We start from the raw sequence: 12,867 nt of genomic DNA on the forward strand, positions 1-12,867 counted from the left end.
TGTCATGGTTCTCACTTAAGAATGCAGCAGCCGCCAACCGGACATGATTTGTGATAATAGGTTGTTTGTGTATTAGTGCAAAATGACTATAGCTAGTTCCGTTGAGTTCTATAGGCCATGTATAACGCAAAAGAGTGGCAATAGTTGCTGATCCCTGTAGGCAAACCTGTCATGTCTTTAGGCTGGGTACTATATTTTATTTTGAAGGAAAGTAAATAGCTCTACATATACCTGTATTGTATATTGGAAAAAGGAGCAACGTTTACAAGCAAGAGGTTAATGACTAGAAGAGGCTAACGAGAGAGAGAGAGAGAGAGAGAGAGAGAGAGAGAGAGAGAGAGAGAGAGAGAGTGCAACGAAGAATAGACGGAACAGCGACCGAACACTGACTTAGAAAAGACCGGAAGCGCCAGTAGTTAATGTTGTCATGCCGGCAGTTCTGTCACTCGATCATATGACGAAATTATATTAGTATAACAGAACGGCTGATTGAATTTCGCATAATTTTATAACTTTTCTTTCTGAGAAAAAGTGTATCATTCACATGGCATGTTCCATTTCATATTGTTTATGCAATTGATTAAATTATTGTATTTTACATACGGGTCTCGTGTTATTCTATTTTATATCTATTTCATAATTTCAAGTTTTATTTTTATTGTTTACTCGTTCTTCACCCCTCCCTTATAAGGTCAAAAGCAATTCATTACATGAAAGGACTAAATAATCATATAAAAATTAACGTTTTGAACATTTGATAATGTGCCTGAAAAGTCACAAGTATAGATTAAAATGCAGACAGAATTAATGTCTAATATTTCTGCCATACTAAAGGTAGCTTAGGTTACTTTGGAACGATTGATAACAACGTGGTACCAACTTATGTTGCAATTACACTATGGTGTATTATCTTCGCCATGCTTTATAAAGTTCGCCAGTGCTCCTTGTTGTGCAAAAAGCAAACCTCTGTCAAATGCATATGATGTTACTTTCAAACTCCAAATTGGACATTGTAACATAATTGTAACCGACTGGGTTTTGGACTAAATTAATAACGCAAACACAATGTGATGAACGATGGAAATTTATAAAATGAATTAATAAAAGTGTGTATATATATATATATATATATATATATATATATATATATATATATATATATATATATATATATATATATATATATATATATACAATGATTCTCTCACGCTCTCAACATACGATTGATCCAATCACTCTACACAAATATTCACAAGTTGAAAAACGAAAATATGATTCATGTAATCTATGTATGGAAAGTGAGATTCAAATAATCTCAAGGAATTTAAATATGTTTCAAATAATATCATGCGGTTTAAGAGAGATTCATATAATATCACGTATGGAATACGATTAAGATTCAAATAATCTTAAGGATTTCAAATATGTTTCAAATAATATTGTGCACTGTACGTGAGATTCACATAATCTCCTGTATTATACAATGTACGCGAGATTTCACATCATCTCCTATAATACATATAAGATTAAAAATAATCTCATGGAATTGAAAATGTACTCAATTGAAACATCAGTTGGAACAAACATATGCTTCCTGACACTTGTACAGTCGTATGATTCATAAACTGATGAACCACAGTTTCACTGAGTTCCTGGGTTGGCCCACACTTTTAGCGGCCGCTCACACCCTTCACGGATCCACCACATGTACAGACATATGTATACTCATACGTACAGACAGCATACAGCGTCCTTGTATTGGCTACGTCTACATTCGTGGCTCACCACATGTACAGACACACGTATACACATACGTATAGACAGCACGCAGCACCAAACAGATCCAGTCAGCCCTAAACAGCTCCCGTCAGCCCTGCACTTCTTCAGTCAGCTCTAAACAGCCCTGAACAACTTCAGACAGCTCTACACAGCCCTGAACAGCCCATAACGGCACTATGGCAGGAGAACACAATGGAGAACGTTCACTCCTTGACAAGATCCAAAACGACCAGTCTCGGTTAGAAATGGAATCTACTTTAAATCCATAGGAGAGTGAGTAATAGTCAGAGTAAAATACCCATGCATATCGTGGTTTTAATGTCTCTCGTCGCAAGTAAATATTGTGCGCTAATTTGGTATTGGAGATTAAATGCCTCCAAAGCCAGACGCCGGTCGCAGGATGCCCTGTCTGCCTGTTGTATCATTGCTGGCTTTCTCCTCTTGTCTATTCTCGTTTGTCTTTTCCTAGTTATTAATTTTTGTGGGGCGGTCCTTATTACTGCGCCAATGATGTGGTAGTCACGCGTTCAATTCCAATGTTTCTGAGTTGTTTCTGAGTTGCGAATTTTCATACTAAGAATGTTGTGTACGGTGCTACTTGTTGGTTTTCTGAAAAGGTGTACCAAAGAGGTTGGCTCAAAGTAGCCGATTAATTTTTCTGATCGTAATTTAGGATTCGCGACCGTGTCTCTTAGATCATTCAGCGGTTTGTCAATCAGACCTTTTCAGGGTCATACAGTTTAAATATGAACAGGGCCTTCACAAGTAAAGTTGAAAATCCTAAGTAAAAGTGATAGGAGAATCAGCTTCATGTGGGTGGTGCTAAATGTGTATGCATATGTGGAGAACAAGTTATTATTATTATTATTATTATTGTTGTTGTTGTTGTTGTTGTTGTTGTTGTTGTTGTTATTATTATTATTATTATTATTATTATTATTATTATTTGTGTTTGCTATATGTGTGTGCTATGTAGTATGCATGCTATAGACGCGTTCGTTTTTTTTGTGCTGATTATTATGCTACATGTTGGGGTGTTATTGTGGTCTTGTCATACTTGTCGGGATAGGTGACAACTTTATTTTCATTTGTTGTTGTTCTAAGAATGACGTTTTGTTTTTCTTCCTAGTGAGCCCACTGTTTCTTCTTTGCGGCGTCTTCTTTTCTTCCCCCGTGTCTTCCCCTCCTCCCCTTCTTCGACTTCTATTCTCGCTGATGGAAGTGGTTGTCTCTCCCTCTTGTGTTATCCCCTGCGTCGTCTCTTCTATTTTCCATTTTCATCGTCTTCTTATTCTCCCTTGTTTTTGTCTTTACTCTCCTTTGTCATTGTCGTCTTTTCTTATGTTCCTGTTTTGTCTCTTACTGCCGCTTTTGTGTATAATCTCCTTTCCCTGTTACAGCTTCATTTTATCAGCGCTGCATTCCCAAGTCAACATATGCAATGAACAGCTAATTGATATTCGAACAGGACAAATAAGCGCTACTTATAGGTAGCTAGTTTCCCCCATTCGTAAGTCACGTGCTTCGCTTCATTCACGGATTTTTTAAAGTATAATTATCTCTCTTTGATTCTATTGAGTCTGCTTCTACACCACTGCTGGTTGCCATTACATTCCTGCGAAGCACCGTAAACAAAGTGAAAATTACACTAACATTTCTGAAGTGAGATGTTTAATGCCCGATATATTTGCAATATAAATGAATGGATTGGCGACATGAGACAGAGCTCAAATGTCATGTACGAAAACATTTACAATTATTTAATGTCATCCAAAACAGTAGATGGAAACGAAATGAAGAACTTTAAAGTTACAACTACTTCCATAATGGAAATTTCGATACAATTTTGTAAAATACATCGAAGTTGGAGAATAAGATTACCATGAAAGGAGAAGTGCGCTTGACCGCTCCGTGGCCCAGTGGTTAGAGCGTCCGCCTCGGATGCGGGAGGTGGTGGGTTCGATCCCCGGCCGAGTCATACCAAAGACTTATAACAGCTACCTCGCTTGGCGTTCAGCATTATGAGGTTAGTGTTAGGACTGGTCGGCCTGGTGTCAGGATAATGTGACTGGGTGGGACATCATGCTACATGTATGCGGCATGACGCCCCAGTGCTAGACATCACTATAAACTGACACATTGCAGACATCGTAGCGATATGAATGAAAAATTGTTAAAGCTAAATTAAAAATCCAGATCACAACAACAACGACAAGAAGTGCGCTTATTACAATCAATAAAATAAAGGAAGCTTACATTATTTTGTACCATATAGGGGGTTGTTTAGAATGGATGATTTATGGCGGGGAAAGGACACTCATGCAGTCATGTCGCGCTTGGTTGTGGAAAACTGTACATGTTGTGAGAAATAATTTTACCGGGGTCATTTGTACTTACAAAACAGCTAAGTGGACCAGAGGTGCGAAGAGAAATTTTAAACCGAAACCCCTTGCAAATACAAATTCAAAACACAAAAACAACAACATTGTTGACAGCCCAATTAAAGATAACAGAAGCAGTGAATGTTGCCCGAAACACAACATTTTGTTGACACACAGCTTTATTTAAAATTAAAGGAATAACAATAAACAAGTTTCACAAGTGAGCCTTCAAACTGTGGTGGTAATACATCACTTCATTATAATAGCAGTCATAAAAGCTTATCTTCCTGTGGGAAATGTTTAAATCTTTTTCAGAAGCCCGGTTGCAGGTAATATTCATTAACTGAAACATGAAACTGTCAGTCAGAGTAAAGTCCTTTGTGTAAAGTGTGTGTGTGTGTATGTGTGTGTGTGTGATTTGGATTTTGAACGTAGCTTTAACAATTTTATAGTCATATCGCTACGATGTCTGCAATGTGGCAGTTTATAGTGATGTCTAGCACTGGGGATAACGCCGCAGACGTGTGGCATGATATCCCTACCAGTCACATTGTCCTGACACCAGGCCGACCAGTCCAAACACTAACCTCTCAATGCTGAGCGCTTAGCGAGGCAGCTGTTTGTACCATTTTTGTAAGTCTTTGGTATGAGTCGGCCGGGGTTCGAACCCACGACCTCGTGCTTCCGAAGCAGATGATGTAACCACTAGGCCACCGGAGCGGTCCTTTGTAACGACTCTAAACCTGAGAATTACTGCTAGCAGTGCACACGAAGTACCAATTTAAAAACAACTCATTGTGTAAGGAGGTGGTGTTAATGTATGATCTCTCCCACTCCTTATGGCTTTTGGTTGACCTTATCCAGCGCTTTTGTGCTGTATACTGTACAACGATATTAAGGCAAATCGGAGGGCATCCAGTGAGATCGCAAGAGCAGTATGACACATTTATTCAGAATTATACTCCTGAGCATGCAGAAGTTGTGAAACGGATGGAATCACGTTAGTTGTTATCACTTTTATCTCAGAATGTGAAGGAGAATTCAGTCTTATGAACATTATCACAAATGATTTTCTTTTCAAGCCGCTTTCCTAGGGTCTGTGTCTGAAAAATTTCTTTAAGCATTCTCAACGTAAAGAAAATAAATACATGGTCAATCCGAATTATATATATATATATATATATATATATATATATATATATATATATATATATATATATACTCAAAATGTTTGATCAGATACAGTAACATGTATCTTTAGAACTAATCTTCTTAAATACACACAAACATGCTCAACCTTTTTTTATTTGAAAGTAATGACAAAAATGCCAATGCAAAGTATATACATACCATTATACCCTGAGGCTGTGATGATACAATGTAAAACAGGACTATAAAACCAATTTGCTTATAAAAACACACATATTTACATACACATTCTACAAAGATTGAAACCGAACGATAATTTAATCACAACCAAAAGCACACACACACACACACACATATATATTGTTGGGGTTGTGAGCAATTGCAATAAGTGTTATATCACTGAAACCAGGACCCCAACTGGAGTTTCGATGCCAGGAAAGAAAAGGAATCTTACTAGATACACCGCCTTAGAACATTGAAACCAAGCTGTTTAAATCAAGAAGACTAGAAAAAGACAGCCATGCACAGATAAAAGTATCTTTTGCAGCCGACACATTTACTACTACTATAACAATGAAATATCCGAGATATAATTTGTGCTTGCATACATTTACATAAAATAACAAATGTCGTTATAGCTCATCGATTTCTAGGTCAATACAAATATTTTCCAGCATCCTCAACAATTTGAAATAAACCATAATACATTTAAAGGTCTAATTCCTGTAGAAACAGCCATGTAAAGTTTTGCAAACACAACGGTTTTTCTGTTGTATTCGTTTGTCTGTCTATATTTTTTATTTTCATTTTAAATCATTAAGAGTCGAAAGCCCTCAGGCTAATTAGATACTAGTTTTGCACTGTTTGTTGTCAGTTTATTTCATTTATCTTAATCAGTCCCTGACACACGTGATTCCTTGCTGGATCCCGTGACTGCATGTGTTACAACTGCTGTTCGTATTAACTTATCTTGTGAGCCTGAATTTTTTTTGTCTACCCGGCTATTGTCGTCTTTGTAAGATATAAACAACACGTTCACTGATATTTGAGTTTAGGGTCTAGCCTTGTTTACGAGTTAGTGGAATTGTGAGTGGAAGTTCCGTTTAAATTTAGAACACTTTATTGCGCCGTAAGTCAAGTACGTAGGATCCTAATGAGCAAATCTAGTTCACCTGAAGTACCCGCTGGTGACAAATAGCTAGTGAGCTATCAAACTGTCGTTCCGATGTAATATCGACAGCTTAAAACAATTCTTTCCACCTGCGTTATTTCTAAAACGTCTATGTGTATGAGCGTAAACAAATTAGTCTACTGCTTTGCATTACTATAATCGATTAACTTTTTTACTGGGGTCAACCTGCAATTTATTTATTTGAGAACACATAAACTAGTATGTGGCAGTACTAAGGTTGTTTCAACTGACCATGCCAACTGTTCTCGAATGTTTGTCAAAAAACAGCAGTACGTAGGTATATACGAAATAAGAGACAAAAGGAACTAAATTAGTTTTTCCCTGCGTTTCTTACCTGGACTTAACCGAGGAAGTAATTTTTGTAGTTTTCAGAAAGAAATTTTGACTCCCAGTGCTTTTCCTACTGGATGCAAAGTGACATTTCTTACCATATGCGTTATTTCTGCAATGTGTTACGCACATCTCCGATGCTTGTACCAGATAATTTTCTGTGAATATATACAGCTGTTGTTCACATCTGATAATAGCTTATACTGATAATGCCTTGTTTTACTTTCACTTTAAAGTAAGTAAGTTTAAAATGTTCGTCGTAGTTTAATTATATTAGTAATATTTACACTGATGGAATATCCCAAAGAACCATCATTTCTTTTTATTTGAAACATTTAAGAAGAATGAGATGTCACATCCACATTCAAGGTAAACAACACAGCCAAATCCGTAATAATGAAAGTTTAGCAAAACGTGAAGGTTATACTCACGGACGCCTTGAAGGTTATTGACGCACTGAAAAGAATGCACTCTCGAAATAACGATGTTCAAGAAGCCTCCCCACACATCAATGAAGATGAATGTCTAATAAGTTTTAAGATTCAAAGGCTGGTAATATGATCGTCCATCTGTGAAATAATATTTCTAACCGCGTTTACCTCACGCCAGTAATCATTATAATTTTACAACACATCACACCAGTGATCTTGGTAATATAATACCTCAGCGGTGACAATATATGAACTTCTCTCCGCAAAATTTAATCCGTATACAGAGAAGTGACTGGCTATTTCATTTTGCTTGGGGAGGGGATTTTCTTTCGATTCAAGATAATTTGTTTACTTTTACCTTAAGACAATTTCTGTGCGTTTTTTTTCTCCAACTAATATAATGGGTATAACTATTTTCTTTTGTTTACAAATCAGAGCAATAATATTTTTTCGAATACTTTTTAGGGTTTGACACTGCTTTTTTCTAACAGAAGGACCATATCCCATTCAACGCGAAAACTAAATGGTCTGAACCTAATGTGCGACAGATGTACATGCAGTGCAAATCAGTTCCCGATTCAAACTTCTATGTCTGAAATACAGTTATTGGTACATTGTGTATTTCCCCATCCTTCTTCTCACCCTCTTTATTGAATTTTGTGCCTTGTCCTGTCCCTGGACCTTAAGTGGTCGAGTGACCAAAGGCGCTCGCCTTCACAGATCATTGACATCTCAACTCTGTCTGCATTGGTTAGAGTCTCGGGCTTAGTCAACGTGGGAATGTGAGAAAACGTGTTAGTAGTTTCCCGTGGGTCAGTGGTACTTCCTGGTATATATATATATATATATATATATATATATATATATATATATATATATATATATATATATATATATATATATATATATATATATATATATATATATATATGGCCGTAAACAATTAATATTAACACAAATTAACAAAATGTATGATTAATGGGATCTATGTTTCGAAAATTATAATAGTACTTCATGGGCCGTATTCGTCCAACGTGAAACCAAGGTACGTGTTTGCAAATATACATACAACTAAGTGACCGTGCATCATTTATTGGGATTTCATTCTATGACAGTTGCTTTCAGCAACTGTTTCAATTCTGAGAGTTATTTTCAAAAGTAATGCTGTTATCATGCACGGCAGAAAGAAGAGAAGAGTAATAAATCCTCAAAATATAACTCTTTCGTCGTACATAAGGCGATCAGTTTTGATTTTATGATATTCACAAGCCATGAAATATGAAACACTTTTCATTAAAACAGAACAAAACAACAGAAACTTCCAACTGAATGCAACAAAAGTACATTTCCCCATTATTCATTTCTGATTTTCTGTCTTTACCGATCCGTTTGCACGTTTTAGGATCTTACAAAATCAACGATCAATTCTTATGTCGAAATAAAAGGTTAAGTATACATTACTTTGTCGGTTTTTGCAAGTTTACACAAAATGTTTCAGCACTAGGCTATATATCACATACCAAACCCATATTTTTATATTCAAGTTAATAGTCACAGATGAAGGTTATATGTCAAACTTAAAGGTTTGCAGTGATCATGACTATACTGTCATAAATTTGATTATAACGCTTCGTTTTAAGGAATTCTTATTTTTTGTGATTACTTGTCTGATTATTGGAGACCGGTGCAATGGAAATTTTCCTTAGCCCGAAATGATTAGCCATTTACTAGAAGCAAACATCAGCGAAGTGAAGAGTTAGTGATTTTCCATGATGCCATGGTTCACTAGTAGTGAATTCAGGTCCAAACCGAATGAGTGTCCCTGGAATAACAAAGTCCCTATTAAAATCTATTGGTGTACATTGGTGGTGTGACTGCAGTGGCAGTATTTACGGTAGGAAACCGGTAAATTACACAAAGGAATAAACAAGAATGAACGCGGCAGATACCGTTTATGTCGCCATGGTGGCAAAGGCGATGCAGTTGTACAGGCGAAGTGTGTCAGGAAACCATAGATTGACTTGCCTAAGGTGGCGTAGTTAAAATAGTTCCCTGTGTTAGGGGATAGTTGTATAGTTTCTACGGCGTGAACTGCTGACGATACGGAAACCTGATGAAGAGAAAACATGAAGATTTGCGGTTGATATATATTTGGTAGGTTGTGAGATCTGTGGTCTTGCATTGATTAGAGTAAAATTTATGTATAGAATGGACACGTCGGGCTTTTTAATTTGCAACTGAAGTTGTAGGGAAGTCTTTGGAAATTTGGGGTAATCTTATGACTTCTATTGGGAATCGTGTCAGGTTTTGACATCGCTCGGTCAAGCAAAGACCCCTGGCTTGTAACAATACTATAGAGCTCATCAAACATTTAGGAAATTTTCCGTGTCTGTGTGGATGGGTGCAAGCGCTAACCCGGAGGAGAGAGGGGGGCTCAAAACAAAAATCAAATTGAGATATTTATATACAACATAGTGGATTTTTTTAAAAATCGCGGTGGGGGGGATAAACTACCCAACCATTGCGGACGCCCATGGTTGCAACAAGCTGTAAGTAATGTTGACGTGTTCCACCGCGTAGTAAAGCAACGCGAGAGCTGTGACAGCTCAGTTGATAAAGCGTGGTAATCAAAGATACGGAACCAGCGCGCGTACCCTCTAATAATGAGAGTGAAACAACTAGAATGTTTCATGGAGTAAGTTTGAAAAGTTTTCTTTGCAATTAGATGGTTAAGATTCTGACCTTATAATGTAGGAGCTTTTGTGGGTTTGACCCCTTTGCTCCCACCAAGGATTCCATCTGAAAGACACCTTGCCTACTTGTCTACATATTTTTGTGAACTTTCCAAAAACTGTAATGTGTGTAAGAACCACCGACCCACTGGAAGCTAATGGCACAGTTTCTTGCATACCCATAGTGGCCGAGCCTGAGACTCGAACCTACGCGGACAGAGGTGAGATGGCAATGATTGGTAAAGGCGAGCAGCTTTAGACCACTCGTCTAACCGCCCCGAATGTGCATTTGGTGCTATGATTATAAAACATATAAAAAACGACCGTACCATTGTACACATTGATTACGTCACTGATGTTAAATGAGATTAGGGTATGTGTATTTCTGTTTCCCAGATATCATGCAAGAACCTCAAGTCGGCTGTAGCGTGGAAGTCGACATGTATGCATATTTACCATATCCATGTTTTATTAACTCTACCCAACCACTAAACAAATGTAGCTTTAAAAATGCTTTTCTGCTCCAAAAGATTGATTTGTCGTGACCTCGTTTGCAGCTTTTGTCCATCCCAAATAAGTAGAAAGTCAAGTTTCGGTCCGCGGCATGACAAATTTCTTAAGGTTTTGGTTAAGTCTTAGAGCAACATTTTATATCGTAAAACCGTGTCACTGATTCACAACTATTCCCCAGCTATATCGAAGAAGTGACCATTCCGATGAAGAAGATGTTGTTGTGGGGTTTAACGCCATTTTTCAGCACACGATAGGTCATACATGGCGGCCAGTATTAATTGTGGAGGAAGAACCCTGGAAAACCTCGGAAAGAACCACCGACCCACGAGAAGCTACTGGCAAGCTTTCTCACTTACCCACATTGGCTGAATCTGAGACTCGAACCTGTGCAGACAGAGTTGAGATGGCAGTGATCCGTAACGGAGAGCGCTTTAGACCACTCGGCCACTCGGCCCCCCCCCCCATGAAGAAGTGACCATTCCGATGAATGTAGCCTTTTGCTGATCAATAAAACCTGAACAGGTGCTCACGTTCTAACTGCAGACTGTTATAGATGTCACATCTTTGTATTCATGCCCTGATATTTTTAATGATAATTAAAGCAACGGTTTGGAATCATCTCCTGTCAGAAGTGATCACAAAGCATTCACCGATTATTTAACTTTCAAGGTCCGTTCTGAATTGCTGATCGCTTGAGTACTATATAAAGAATTGTTTAACATAAGAAACAACAAAATCATAATCGCCAATATTATTATACTATATGATACTATATGACGCTGTGTGATATAACTGAGGCTATGGGATAATACTTAGGTTTATCCAGTCTAACGCTGAAAAAGTAAAAATATATATGATATTTACGTGGAAAATTCCAGTTTCTTTTATGATGTGTACTACAAAGGAAGTATGCTATTTCATGTCAATAATAATAATAACAACAATAATAATAATAATAATAATAATAATAATTAGAAGAAGATGAGAAGATGATCTTTATAATCTTTCTTTATTTTCATTATAAACACAATTATAAAAATTACGTATATCAATATATATCAATATATATATATATATATATATATATATATATATATATATATATATATATATATATATATATATATTGTTTGTTGCTATTACTATTATTATTATTATTATTATTATTATTATTATTATGTTAATAATAATAAAGATTTATTTTATAATATATTTGATAATATAATATAGGTCCGCTATGAAAACCAGGTACCACATCAAAAAGATATTCTCGAGTATGCTGCATTTACCATTCAATCCAAAATAAGTTAGTGATCTCATATGCTGATTAAAGTGTGGCAAAAACGATTAAAATAATCTAAAGAATTAATAAACCGAGCGATGGACCAGCGGAACAATAATTACCTTTCGAGTTCCAGGTGATAGCACATATATGACCGTAATATTATTTTAACCGCAAAAGTGACAGAAATGTTGTCGAATATCGTATCAAAACTTCTCACACATATCTCTGGCAGACCTATTTATAAACTTAAAACCACTGACGTTGGGCCATTAAGAAAGAGGCTATTGATAACCTATATGCTACGGCAGAAAAATATAATAAAAGGTGTTAAGTTCTTAGGTGTCACCAATGCTTTATTGTAGCTGGTTCTTCGCGTCAAGATAATCTGGTCCTGGGACTATTAAATGACGCCGTGCTGAAATGTCACTAAATCGTTATTCGATGCTAAAGTAGTAAATATCCTCTGCCGTAAACTTGCCAATATTATTTTTGTAAGGATTAAAAAAATTGTGTAGATGCTCTCGTAGAACATTTTGTCGGGGACAGAGCGACACGTAACAATTAACTTTAATGTATGGGCTAGGCTCGCAATAAAACGCTTCCTGTGAAGGACGGAATATGCTCTGATTTGGGGGAATTATTTAATTTTAAGTAAGACCCGCTAGAATAAGGGTCAGAAATATTGAAGACGAGATGTTATTGTCTGGTTAAGTATAGGAAAATGTGAAAGTAGAGACAATCCAGAAACAATGATTCGTACCATTTGAAATAAGTGTCATAAAATGAGTTTTTCCAGATATAGTTATTAATAACGGCGGAATAGGGAGAATTGTTCTAACGTCTATGGTCGTGTTAATCATGAAGCGGTTGGATAAAGTTAATCCTGATTGGCTAATTTAAAAGAAGTGTGTGAATTTCTCAGACGAAATTCATTGTTTTAAGTAATCTCTTGCGAGATTGGTCAAAGTTTCTTTGAGAGGCCAAGCAGTTGACTCTGAGAACAATAAAATTACGTTTCTCGTTAAATTGTCCAAGGAATATGTGTCTGGAAAGTTGAGGACGTGGAAATGAGAGA

At 36.6% G+C, this 12,867-nt stretch overlaps 1 protein-coding gene across 3 annotated transcripts in view; it reads right to left on the reverse strand.

Annotated features, from left to right (window-relative positions):
- LOC149786400 (uncharacterized) overlaps positions 1-7,492 on the reverse strand; it is a 31,383-nt gene extending 23,891 nt beyond the window's left edge. For all 3 annotated transcript variants that reach the window (XR_016424917.1, XM_089976820.1, XM_089976821.1), the window contains exon 1: positions 7,263-7,492. The gene's annotated coding sequence lies outside the window, so the exon portion shown is untranslated. The remainder of the gene's footprint in view (positions 1-7,262) is intronic.
- Between the last annotated feature and the right edge of the window lie 5,375 nt (positions 7,493-12,867).

Source organism: Sinohyriopsis cumingii, chromosome 12 (assembly GCF_028554795.1).
Source record: "Sinohyriopsis cumingii isolate HCF-2022 chromosome 12, ASM2855479v2, whole genome shotgun sequence".
In the NCBI taxonomy this organism is placed as follows: Eukaryota; Metazoa; Mollusca; class Bivalvia; order Unionida; family Unionidae; genus Sinohyriopsis; species Sinohyriopsis cumingii.